Here is an 11,220-nt window from a genome sequence, read left to right on the forward strand (position 1 = left end):
TTTTCTAAATAGGAGATTAAAGTGAACATGGGACAAAGCTATGATTCTAGAGCCATGTAAACTTGTAGTCATAGGTTTTTCACCTGTCATTGAGTCTCTTTGACACTCAGTATCTTTGTAAGATAAAGGTGTTTATAATTACCCTAGAGTTTTGGAGATAATCAAATAGCTCATTTTTCTGTACTTAACTAATCTGTAGTATGTTTACACTTAGGTGGCAGTTTGTATAAAGGAAGCACTGGGACTTGTGGCCGCACCCTCTAAGAATAAAAAAGTATTAAAAATATGGAACTCCCATGTATGTTACGTGAAGAAGAACAAGAGCCAGAAGTACGGAAAAGGGAGGGAGAGACGAAACAAGTAGATGATGATGATGATGATGATGAAGTGATCTTGGTTGGAGTGGAACATGTAAATGAAGATGCTGACGTGATCTTTGTTGGGATGAGCTCAGCTTCAAAACCAGTCGTTTCAAACATACTGAACAGAGATACCCCAGGTTCTTGTTCAAGGAGAAAAAGGTATGGTCACTTCAGGAAAGGTAACGCTCACAGATTACAGCCTGTTAGTCATGTGACTCCTACACTAGAAGCAAAGACTGTCTTGCCAGTTTCTGACTCTGAGTTAAGATCAACAGATAGTCCTGTTACTATTGAGCGTTTGTTTCAAGCTGAGTATAAAAATATTTCACCACAAACAGTGCCTAATAGCTTCTCAAAGGAGTTATGTTCTTCTTTGATTACCTTCACAAGTTCATTGCAGCATCCAGTAGAAACAGCAGTTTCTTCAGGAGATATGAATAAAAGTCCTCATGTATCAAAGCGACTTTCCACTTCTGAAACAAATAGCACAAATCCCAAAAGGCCTAAACTCAGTGATGGCATTATAGGGGAACATTCTTTAGCTTTGTCCCCTTCAGGTATTTTTCATACAGTGACTATTCAGCAAAGCACACCAGACCGTGTCCATACCTCACTAAGCCATGTTCAGAATGGAGAACCTTGTCCAACACCTTTTCCAGAGGACAATGTTCATTGCAAGCCTGTAAGACTTTTAGGGGAAAATGGACTGACAAAAACTGATTTTCCAAGTTTAGCAAGTCCAAACAAGATTGTTGACCCCACAGAAGGAAATCTGATTGTGTTTCTTCGTGACTTCTACTATGGAGGCTTATAGGAGTTGGGTAGCCAGAACCGAAGACCCACACAGGGTTTAAATGCCTCAGCTGCTTGAAAGTTCTAAAAAATGTCAAGTTTATGAATCACATGAAGCACCATTTGGAACTTGAGAGGCAGAGAGGTGACAGCTGGAAAACCCACACCACCTGCCAGCACTGCCTCCGCCAGTTTCCGACTCCCTTCCAGCTGCAGTGTCACATTGAAAGTGTCCACACTCCCCAGGAGCCCTCCGCAGTCTGTCAAATCTGTGAGTTGTCCTTTGAGACAGATCAGGTTCTTTTAACAGCACATGAAAGACAATCATAAGCCTGGTGAAATGCCCTATGTATGCCAGATTTGCAGTTACAGATTATCATTTTTTGCAGATGTGGATGCACATTTCAGAGCATACCATGGTAACACTAAGAATTTGCTTTGCCCATTTTGTCTCAAAATTTTTAAAACTGCAACAGCATACAGACGTCATCATAGAGGGCACTGGGAAAAGAGTTTTCACCAGTGTTCCAAATGTTGGCTGCAGTTTTTAACTTTCGAAGAGGAAAGGGAGCACAAGACCCAGTGTCATCAAATGTTTAAGCCTAAGCACCTAGGAGGATTATCTCCTGAAACAAAAATTGTTATTCAGATATCACTGGAACCCCTTCAACAAGGACTGGTGGAAATAGCATCCGTTACTGTGAACACGTCTGATTTTGAATCATCACCCCCCAAATCTAAAAGTAGGAGGTCAGAAAAAGAAAAAAAAAAGTTAATTCTACTTTCAGTAAGTCTGAAGCAAGTATTTCAGTCAAAGTTGAAAACCCCATTAAAAACAAAAAAATTATAGGGTTATTCAATAATATCAAATATAGGGAAACTGATGGGTAATTTATGTGTTTTTGTTTTAAATACAGAAAGTACAGTTTTGTTTGATCTGCATATTGAGATGTTGTTTAAAAGTCTATTATCTGTTTTTCATATAATTGTCAACATGTAAAAAAGAATGTGTGTGTGAGAGAATTAGAGAAGGGGAGAAAGGAAAAGTAACAACTTATATTGGTATTTCATGTTACTTGTAAGTTCAAAAGCTCTACTATACATATAATCTGTAGTGTTTTAGCAACGTAGTTTTCAACTGTTTCCATGCCTTGAAGATCTCAGTATCAACTATATAGCCAGACTTGAATGTCTTTGTTATGATATGGACCCCTGTACTGCTGAACTCTCTGAAGTGCCTCTTGTGCTGATCTAATATAACCTGGCTCTGAAATCGTGCAGTGAAGAAGTTGATGGAGAAGCTATAATGTGAGTTTGGACCAGACACGGGATTTAATCAGTGAAGAGCTGTGGCTTCTTGTCCCAGCTGAGGAAGAGGCATGCATTCACTCCAGGCATAGAGCCAAGGTAGAAGGAACACTGTCTCAGAGTGTTTTTACCTAGCCCAGGGACATCTCAAGGAAGCCGACCATTAAAATACCTGTGTTTGCATGCATCAAGCAGGCCCTGTGTATCATTGACTGCAGTTGGAGAAGCAGAGATAGTTAATAGAATGAGATCTGGTGCCTGTGGACCTCCTGTTGAGTGATCAAAAGGGGAATTTGATTCATTACATCCCCTTTCCCATTTGACTGGCCTATAATCACAATGAGGTAGGCATATCTGTGTCAGACACAGTAGTAAAGCAAGTTAAAATTCCCAAAGGAAAAAGCCTTGACGTCCCCTTTGATTTGTGCTGGACCCATAGTTTTAACTGAAAAGGATCAAACACAGGAAATCTGTTCAGTTTTCAGTTTTCGAACTGGGCTAAATTGAGTTCTCTTACCCTTAAGCTACAATGGAGTTGTCCAAGAATAGTAAATATAGTGGATAAAAATAGTCTAGGATGATTAAACCCTTTTTAGAACTTTTCCTTACCTTTTCCAGTTACATGTGTCTTACCCTAGTTGAACATGTGAAGATTTCAGTTTTGTATCTTATCTTGCCTTGGACACAAATGTAGCACAGTTAACAGCTAATTCTTTGCATGTGTAATTTCCCATTGTATCAAACTAATTGAGTTTCAGTCTTACTTGACACAGTCTGATGTGCAAGAATTATTTCATTTATTTCAGTAATTATCAGGTCATAGAGTTATCCTTCCTCTAATCTATCCAACTATCTAATCTGTGATTATACGTGTGAAAATCTTTTTTCTTGCGGTCTCCAAGGGCTCTTTCACAGACCTGTGGGGTACCCTCTAAGTATTGGTTCCTGAAATCAGCACACTTGGCTGCCTCCGTAGGTTCTTGGAGTTGAGTCTCCTCCTGGAGTTGAATGTCACCCCTTCTCCACTTCTGGCACAGATAGATACCTAGCAATCTCTGTGCACCATTCAAGGAAGCTGGGATCCTGTCTGTAGACCTGTGCCAGGAGCAATCTCTCTGTTTCCTCTTCCTTTCTCCTCCTCTTTGTCTCTCCCCACTCTCCCCCCTCCTCAATTTATTTAAATCCTCTAAGCTTTCGCAAAATGCTGGAAAGTGATGATCACCAAGGGGTTATCATCCCTCTCAGAACTGAAGAGGAAGGACTACAGATGACTAAGCTGTAGTGAGTCTATTGTCTCTACTTTAGGTAATTTCCTGAGTGTAAATTCAAATGCAAATACATTGTATTTATGTACTCAAAGCTTGATTGGTGTATTTGCACTTTGAATATTTTACTAGGCCTTTCCATTTAGTTTACTTGGGCCAAAGCACTTTGCTAAGTGTCAGCTGAAACCACTTTTAGGTGTATAAAGAAGTGTGTGTGTGTTCTGGTCTCAGGTGAAAACTCTATGTATAAATAAATGTGCAGACTATTGCATTCTTATCTCCTTTCTTGAATTTCTGTAGTAAAAATACGAAATCTTTCAGTTATGTGTTTTTATTGTTACTTAGTATTATCAACACTGTTATTGTTAGTTGCTCTGAAGTATGCTCCTGAGGAGTACAAGTTGTATTTATTGCCAAATAAAAAGGTTCCAGCAATATGGTCCTTGACTGCTTCCTCTCTTCCATTCTCTGTCCTCCTACTCCGCTTTTTTCCCCACTAATGTGCTCTTTTTGACAACACTGGCCTTGGTTTTCCTCCATCAAATTCCATTTCTTCCCGATCCAAAGACTGCAAGTGCTGTTCTTCTGGGAATGCTCTTTCCCTAGGCCTGCATGGCTTGCTACCTCCCTTGTTTGAGCTTCACCAATGCTGTTCAAATAACACAATCAAATCTCCAACCCCCTCTCTTTCCTCCTCCTCCTTAAAGGCACTTTGAGTCTCTATCCTCTTCTTCCCTCTCCAGCCTAAATTTCCTAGATTTTCATTAAAAAAATAAGAAGAGATAATAACATCAGGGCTTTTCTTCTTAGAATTAACTTGAGTCAGTTTTTTTGCCTGCAAATAAAAGATAGTTAATAGTGAGTTGAGTTCTTTCAGGAGCTACTTCTGTTTTTCTATTGATATCTCTGTATTTTTTTCACACAATGACACTTTGGTTTGTTTAGAAATATACTGAATATCTGTCAAGATATTTTGTTACTGCCCTTTGTGAATTTCCTTGTCTGGTTTGCTTGTTCTTTCAGGTAAAATTATTTTATTAATAAAGAGAAGGGGACGACAGAGGATGAGATGGTTGGATGGCATCACGACTCGATGGACATGGGTTTGGGTGAACTCTGGGAGTTGTCGATGGACAGGGAGGCCTGGTGTGCTGCGATTCATGGGGTCGCAGAATCAGACACAACTGAGCGACTGAACTGAACTGATTATAACAAATGAGAGCTGTCTCGAGGTGACGTATATTAATTTTCTCCATGAAAATGAGAAAGCTTTTATTCTCTCAAACAATGTCTATAGTCTCTTCAGCTACATGTATGTATTTACCCCCTTATTTTTAGAGCAAGTAAAAATCAACAAAAGTGAAACTATTAATCCAGAATCACAAATGCTATTTCCAAGAAAGCTATCTGCTACTAGAAATATTTAAGTTATCCATTAATATGAGAAAAACAATTCAGTCTTGGTCTTCATGACGACACGCTCTACCTTTGGACATCAAAGCAGCTCATTTCAAATGGCACGCTAAATGCTGATTTAGCAACATCTCACACTGCGTATTCATCAAATCTTGGCTTTCCTTTCCCTCATGAACTCTACTGATTTTAAAATTAGGTTGATCATTAACAATATTTTGCTTGAGATCACTTTGATGCTTATTCTAAAGTGCTTAAAAGCGTATTTCAAGATAAGGCATGAAATGTTTAAAAACAATTATATCTAAGAATAGTCAAGAGACCACCTAATTCTACTGTCACTTGAAAACACTGACATAAGCATTAGCCAGTATGGGACAATGTCTTCTTGACTTAAATGACAAAAACGGGCATCAAAATAAAGAGAAAGAAACAGATAATTAATATAAAACCAGTACATTACTAAATTTTGTATTAAGGCCTAACATCAAAGTGATAGCCACTGCAGCCATGATTAAAAAGTTCCTGCTCCTTGACCATTAAGATGTGACCTAAATCAAATCCCTGATGATAATACAGTGGAAGTGAGAAATAGATTTAAGGGACTAGATCTGATAGAGTACCTGATGAACTATGGACGGAGGTTTGTGACATTGTACAGGAGACAGGAATCAAGACCATACCCAAGGAAAAATAAAATGGCAAAATAGCAAAATGGCTCTCTGAGGAGGCCTTACAAAACTGTGAAAATAAGGGAATCAAAAGGCAAAGGAGAAAAAGAAAGATAGACCCGTTTGAACGCAGAGTTCCAAAGAACAGCGAGGAGAGAAAAGCAAGCCATCTTCAGGGATTACTGCAAAGAATTAGAGGCAAACAATAGAATGGAAAAGACTAGAGATCTCTTCAAGAAAATTAGAAATACTAAGGGAACATTTCATGCAATGATGTGCACAGTAAAGGATAGAAATTATATGGACCTAAGAGAAGCAGATATTAAGAAGAGGTGGCAATACATAGAAGAACTGTACAAAAATGATCTTCATGACCCAGATAATCACGATAGAAAGTTCACTCACCTAGACCCAGACATCCTGGAATGGGAAGTCAAGTGGGTCTTAGGAAGCATCACTATGAACAAAGGTAGTGGAGGTGATGGAATTCCCGTTAAGCTATTTCAAAACCTAAAAGATGATGCTATGAAAGTGCTGCAGTCTATGCCGGCAAATTTGGAAACCTCAGCAGTGGCCAGGGGACTGGAAAATGTCAGTATTCATTCCAATCCCCAAGAAAGGCAATGTCAAAGAATGCTCAAACTACTGTACAATTGCTCTCATCTCACACACTAGAAAGGTAGTGCTTAAAATTCTCCCAGCCAGGCGTCACTAATACTTAAACCATGAACTTCCTGATGTTCACCATCTGCAGTGATTTTGGAGCCCCCAAAAATAAAGTCTGACACTGTTTCCACTGTTTTCCCCATCTATTTCCCATGAAGTGATGGGACCAGATGCCATGATCTTCATTTTCTGAACAGTGAACTTTAAGCCAACTTTTTCACTCTCCTCTTTCACTCTCATCAAGTGGCTTTTTAGGTCCTCTTCACTTTCTGCCATAAGGGTGGTGTCATCTGCATATCTGAGGTGATTGATATTTCTCCCAGCAATCTTGATTTCAGCTTGTGTTTCTTCCAGTCCAGTGTTTCTCATGATGTACTCTGCATATAAGTTAAATAAGCAGGGTGAAAATAAACAGCCTTGATGTACTGGTTTTCCTATTTGGAACCAGTCTGTTGTTCCATGTCCAGTTCTAGCTTAAGGGGATACCAAATATTGATAGGCTGTGCCATCATAGGCCCCATTAACTCATTGTTTAATATCATAAGAACTGTATGCTTGATTTTCATTTTTTCATGGCATGTTCAAGGCACATTATGAGAAACTGGAATGTCATGATGAGGGACAAGAAAGAACCAAGAGTGCTTTTCTTGGAAAATGATTCAACTAAAATACCTGGGAGTCAAGGTGATCTTAAATGTTCAAGACATATTTCATGCACAGTTGTGAATCAAATTGCCATTGAATATGTTTTGTGTTGTTTGGTTAAAAATGACACCATCCCCCATGAAACAGTCAGCTGACACTCAAGATGTGTGCTGTGCTAAGTTGCTTCAGTTGTGTATGACTTTGTGTGACCCTGTGGACCATTGCCCACTAGGCTCTTCTGTCCATGGGATTCTCCAGGCAAGAATCCTGGAATGAGTTGCTGTGCCATCCTCCAGGGCATCTTCCCAACTCAGGGATCAAACCCATGACTCTTATGTCTCTTATGTCTCCTATATCTCCTGCATTGGCAGGCACGTTCCTTTCAGCTAGTGCCAACCTAGGAAGCCCAGGTCAGCCATAGCAAATTCATTACCCTCTTCTTTCCTGATTGCACTGAAAAAATAATCTGTGAACAGTTCCACCTCTTTAAAAAAATAAATTTTTTTTAAAAGAGTACACTTCAAAATTGTAATAACATGGGCCGTCTTTCTTAAAGATATTTCTAGAGCTGTGGGTCCTTGGAAGAAAAGCTATGACAAACCTAGACAGTGTACTAAAAATAGAGATGTTACTTGACACACAAAGGTTCATCTAGTAAAAGCTATGGTTTTTCCTGTAGTCATGTGTGGATGTAAGAGTTGGACCATGAAGAATGTTGAGCCCTCAAGAATGGATGTATTTGAACTGTGGTGTTGGAGAAGACTCTTGAGAGCATCCCTTGGACTGCAAGGAGATCCAACCAGGACATCCTACAAGAGGTCAGTCCTGAATATTCGTTGGAAGGACCAATGCTGAAGCAGAAACTCAAATACTTTGGCCACATGATGTGAACAGCTGACTCATTGGAAAAGACCTGGATGTTGGGAAAGATTGAAGCCATGAGGAGAAGGGGGTGACAGAGGATGAGATGGTTGCATGGCATCACTGACTCAATGGACATGAGTTTGACCAATCTTTGGGAATTGGTGATGGACAGGGAGGCCTGGCATGCTGAAGTCCATGGGGTGGCAAAGAGTTGGACACAACTGACTCTGTGAACTGAACTGAGAGCTCCTGCAAAGCTTGGGTTACACAGATCAGTGATAAAATACTCCCTGTGATTGTACAGAGACAGAAACTAATGATGAGAGTACATCACTGTATGCATTGGGGTGGAGGTTTTTTATTTTTATTTTTTATTTTTATTGTTTTGACAGGCTTCTCTGTTACCAGAGATGTACTCTCCAAGTACTTTGCAATTGCATCCTCTTTGCAACTGCATCCTCTTTGCATGACTCAGCTCTCTCTTTGGAGACAAGGGAACTCAGAAGAGTGACCACCAGGGAGGTGATATCAAGAATGTCCTGGGTTTGTAGAAGCCTGTGCTATCTTATGCTCTCCTCTGGATGGCTTCCTAGTCATAGCTGATAAGTCATGCGTGTGATTTGTGGCTTTTGAAATCTGATTCTGCACATAAGTTCCTCCTCCTTTTGTTCTGATCTCTGGTGGTTGTGATTTTCCACATCAGTCAAAGCTCAACATCTGAGCTCTACTGAACACCGCTTTCCTGTGTTGACTCCTTGATGTCCATCGAGTATGTCCCTTGACCTGCCTTCCCAGCTCACTTAGTCCTTGTTTACATTCGTATTCCCTGCCCTGTGTTGCTTTGAACCACTGCCAATCTGTGATCTGTTCTGGGTGGGGGAGATGCTTTTACCTGTCTACCTAAAGGATAAGCTGCATTTGCTCACATGATACAGGATCATTCCCCTGCTTCCATATCTGTCCTTCTGGGAGCCCCCCACACCCCACCCACCACTGCCTCCAGGGTATCCTTCAGGTTTCTGAAACTCAAGGCCAAATTCCTCATCTTCCTCTTTCAGTACTTATTTTTAACAGCTCCCCTGCCAGGGCACTGCACTCATCAGGCTGAAATTCTTCATACGGGGCCTGGGTTCGGACCCCTTCTCATGGAATATACACCCCTATTTGTGCCGGGCCTTTCAAGTTGCTGTCCAGGGAAGGTCTTTCATCGCCATCCACAAGCTTTGCCCCTCTTACCCCCACTGCCATGACCCAGTCGCTTCCTAAGTAGGTCCTGACTCATGAGAATTGGGGGTCCCATGGCCTTCATGTGTAAACATCTTTCATCATCTGTAAAGTCCATTGAATGAAATATGAAAGCTTGCTTCCAAAAAGACTTCCAGTGTGTGTTTTTCTTTTTTTTTTTTCCCCTTCCCTCTTGCTGTTTTCAGAATAAATCTTTGCATAAGGACAGCAAAGCAGTATGCTCATTTTGGGGAGGGATGCTGGGAGGGATTGGGGGCAGGAGTAAAAGGGGACAGCAGAGGATGTGATGGCTGGATGGCATCATCAACTCGATGGACGTGAGTTAGTGAGCTCCGGGAGTTGGTGATGGACAGGGAGGCCTGGCGTGCTGTGATTCATGGGGTCAAAAAGAGTTGGACACGACTGACAGATTGAAATGAACTGACTGAACTGGGGACCTCAAGAGGAGTTTTACAAGCCAAATTCCAGTGAATAATCTAAGCCAGAGTATTCAACCTGGTGAGAGAGCTTGGGGCTTTCCTTCTGACTGGTGCATATTACAGGCATTGTGGGTGGGGTGTGGATTCCTTTATCCTTGTCTGCTTGCCTTTTTGTACAGGCTGCTTTGTTGTTGTTGTTGTTTTTGATCTACAGTAAGCGATGCTGAGAACTTTGCCTGGGGGTTGTAGGACAGGATTGCTCCATTTTTGGCTCCTGCAGACAGTACGCTCTGCAACTGGCAGTATCCAGCACTCTCTTGACTCGCGATAAAAGGAATGTACATGTCTGGAATGAATGATGCATTTAAGGCACGACTTATCACATGTAAGATATGATACACTATACAGAGCTGGCAGGCAAAGCCATATTCCTGGGTCCCTAGGTCCAGCTTCAGGTCTGTGCTTCACCAGGTTCAAGCCTAACGACGTTTCCCTCATGGGAGAAGTTTGATGGTGTCAAGATTTCAGACTAGAGGTCTTCAAAGCTGCCTTATTTGCCACTCTCCACCATGAGTGAGAAAAATGTTGAATAAATGCTTTGTTTTGGTGAGGAAGCCAAGGAGGGCAGGGATCCACAGCTACTCTCTCTCAAACCTGGAGCCATTTTTGCTGGGAGTGTAGGTGGAGTGTGGTTTGGGAGAGGCAGATGGGCTGCCTTGGAATGCAGTCTTTGTGGCTGGAGGAGGAGCTGGGAAGTCTTTACAGACGAAGGGAAGCAACACAATATGCTCTGGGCTTCAGGGTGAAGCCAGATGTTCATTCAAAAATATATATATGCATATTTTTGGCCAAGTAAGATCTTCCTCGAAGCTCTTCTGTCTTCACTGTAGCATTTAGAATCTTTAACTGAGTAATACTCCATTGGGTATATTTGAACAGTTCTAATGAGGTAGATGAAACTGGAGCCTATTATACAGAGTGAAGTAAGCCAGAAAGAAAAACACCAATACAGTATACTAACACATATATATGGAATTTAGAAACATGGAAATGATAACCCTGTATGCGAGAGAGCAAAAGAGACACAGATGTATAGAACAGTCTTTTGGACTCTGTGGGAGAGGGTGAGGATGGGATGATTTGGGAGAATGGCATTGAAATATGTATAATATCATATATGAATTGGATTGCCAGTCCAGGTTCAATGCGGGATACAGGATGCTTGGGGTTGGTGCAATGGGATGACTCAGAAGGATGGTATGAAGAGGGAGGTGGAAGGGGGGTTCAGGATGGAGAACACGTATACACATTCATGTTGATGTATGGCAAAACCAAAACAATATTGTAAAGTAATCACTCTCCAATTAAAATAAATTTGTGTTAAAGAAAATAATCTTTAGCTGTGGCATGTGGGATCTAGTTCTCTGACCAGGGATTGAACCCCTCACCCTGCATTAGGGAGCGCAGAGTCTTAGCCACTGGACCACCAGGCGAGTCCCTTAGCCAAACGCTAATGACAGCACTTTGAGAGAGTCTTGTGTGCAAGGATTTGTGGGGATGAGAAAGAAAC

The 11,220-nt window shown here is 41.1% G+C and overlaps 1 pseudogene; it reads left to right on the top strand.

The window, feature by feature from the left end:
- The first annotated feature begins 285 nt into the window (after window positions 1–285).
- On the top strand, window positions 286–1,577 carry LOC138431533 (zinc finger protein 280B-like; annotated as a pseudogene).
- The last annotated feature ends 9,643 nt before the right edge of the window (window positions 1,578–11,220 follow it).

This window comes from Ovis canadensis, chromosome Y (genome assembly GCF_042477335.2).
Source record: "Ovis canadensis isolate MfBH-ARS-UI-01 breed Bighorn chromosome Y, ARS-UI_OviCan_v2, whole genome shotgun sequence".
Classification (NCBI taxonomy): domain Eukaryota; kingdom Metazoa; phylum Chordata; class Mammalia; order Artiodactyla; family Bovidae; genus Ovis; species Ovis canadensis.